Source organism: Octopus bimaculoides, chromosome 5 (genome assembly GCF_001194135.2).
Source record: "Octopus bimaculoides isolate UCB-OBI-ISO-001 chromosome 5, ASM119413v2, whole genome shotgun sequence".
NCBI lineage: Eukaryota > Metazoa > Mollusca > Cephalopoda > Octopoda > Octopodidae > Octopus > Octopus bimaculoides.
The window spans coordinates 108,803,829-108,806,328 of record NC_068985.1 but is presented as its reverse complement, the minus strand read 5'-3'; the positions used below and the strand labels follow the sequence as shown (position 1 = coordinate 108,806,328).

Below are 2,500 nucleotides of genomic sequence, written 5' to 3'. Positions count from 1 at the left end.
AAACTTTATCCAGTATATATGGTACACAGTATGATATATTTTAAGAATGTTATGTGGATTGATAAATATCAAACAAACTCTGCTTTGGAAATGTATTAATTTGAATCAGTTAAATGCAATTTAGGTCTTTACTTTTTATGATTTATTTTATATTTTATGTATATATTAGGACTGTCTCTAGAAAGCCAGAAAATACAGAATTGGTCCGGAATTGCAAAATGTTTATGGCAAATTCTTTATAGAGGGGATAGTTAATTATATCCCAATTTAATATACATATGTATTGTATTGATACCTGATAAATTAAATAAATAAGTAACCTTAAAAATATACGAACGCAGAAATAAGGACGCGTAGCTACATACAGCAATCAGTTTTTCCATCGTTCTAACGATGGTATGAAACAACGCTATTGAAAGTGAATTCTGTAATATCAATCAAGTACTGGTGTCGACTCAATAGACTCCGGTATTTGACTGGTATTACATTTTGTAAGACACAGCGGTATGAAACGAGAAGTTGACACTGAAATGTTTCAAATCAAAATCAGAATGTAAAGGGAGGTAACTATAGACTGCAATGCAATATTTCCGACTCTTCTCTTTTGTAATCGATGAAATGAGAATTCTTATAATAGTTTCTAAATAAGGCACGAGGCAGGAGCTTTTCGGGGTCTTGATTCCATCGGCTACAGTATTTAAAGGGGCATAATCTTATCGAATTCATCATGAATTTAAAAACAAAGTGGTCCTCGATGGGATTCCAAATACCGATACCAATACTACAAAGTATTTTTACCGATGTTCTATCGATTTTACAAGCTCACACCGTTATAGTGGTTTCTAGCAGAGGGTCAGCAATTTTGATGGAAGACGTTAGTTGATCGCGTCGAACGCAGTACGTGACGAGTTCTTTATTTTGGCGAGTCCAACCAAGGAAAACACAAAGTTCATTTTAATAGGATTTGAACTCAGAGCGGATGGAGCCACAAAACAATCAGCTTAGCAATTTGTCCGAAGCGCTAACGATTCCGTCAGAGCGCCATTCATGGTTTCTAACTTTGGCAGAAGGAGAGCAGTTTTTAGGATGAATGTCCGATCGGTACTACTGACGCAGCACTTCATTTGCTCTCCCTTTTATCAACATTAAAGACATTAAAAACAAAGTTGAACTTTGCGGTATTTGAAGTAAAAACGCCAAAAGCCGAAACACAAGCTAGAAAATAGTTTTCCAGCCTTCTCGCTTCTCTGACACTATATTGCCTTTATAAAAGTAATAATAATTATAATCTTTCCTAAACTAGGCACAAAACGCCTGGATTTTGTGGGAGGTGGATTGTAGATCATATAGACCCCAGTACTCAGCTAGTACTTTATTATCGACACCGAAGGATGAAAGGCAAAGGCGACCTCGGTGGAATTTGAACTCAGAACGTAGTGGCAGGCGAAATACCGATAAGCATTTCACTCGGCGTGCTAACAATTCTGCCAGCTCACCGCCTTAAAGTAGTAGTAGTAGTAGTAGTAGTAATAATAATAATAATAATAATAATAATAATAATAATAATAATAATAATAATAATAATAACAATAATAATAATAATTATAATAATAATGGTTTAAAATTTGTCTATAAAGGCAGCCATTTGTGGGGAAGGAATGTGTCGATTACATCGACTTCATTGTTCAAATGGGACTTATTTTATCGACCCCAATGGGTAAAAGGCAAATTCGAATTCGGTGCCAATTGAACTTGGAACATGAAGACGAGTAACATGATGCCAAGCATTCTCCCCGTCCTGCTAGCAATTTTGTCAGCTCACCACCTTAATAATGATAATAATAATAATGATGATAATAATAGTAATAGTAATAATGACATTGATGATGGTGATGATGATAATGATAAATAAGTAGAATTATTCTTACGGCTTCTCATGTTGTTCCATTCGGATGATTCGATCCTGCGATCATTGTACTGGACACCAGCCGCTGCAAACAGCATGCGACAGATCTCAGCACGGCCACGATGGTTGAAGTAGTGGAGAGTATAGGAAGGCATGTTTTGTTGTTGGTTGTTGTTGAAGAGTGTAACGTAACTCTGTACAGGGAAAGACCTGAGTTATAACAGTTGACTTCTAGCTGTGTAGATGGCTAACTGGTTACTGAGATTTCGACCAGCCATCGAGTATATATAGCCGTTGAAAATTATACATGATTGCCAAATGTCCTCAGCGTACTCTTTACAATACTGGTACAGAAGTATGAGACACCGGTAATGATTCAGCATTTAATTGGAGCGATGACAATTTCAAAAGAACCTAATAGATATCTCTGGCGAACTAGTTTAAATGTACTTTTAATGTCCTCACTCACATCCTCATTCGTATGTACACTCAGTACACACGCGCACAAACAAGCATGCACACACGCCAGTACATGGCACGAAAAGACAAATCATACACAATATGTATATGTATATATATATATATATATATATA

The 2,500-nt window shown here is 36.0% G+C and overlaps 1 pseudogene; it reads right to left on the bottom strand.

The window, feature by feature from the left end:
• The window catches only part of LOC106869771 (S-crystallin 1-like), an 11,914-nt pseudogene extending 9,764 nt beyond the window's left edge, over positions 1-2,150 (bottom strand).
• Positions 2,151-2,500: the final 350 nt, after the last annotated feature.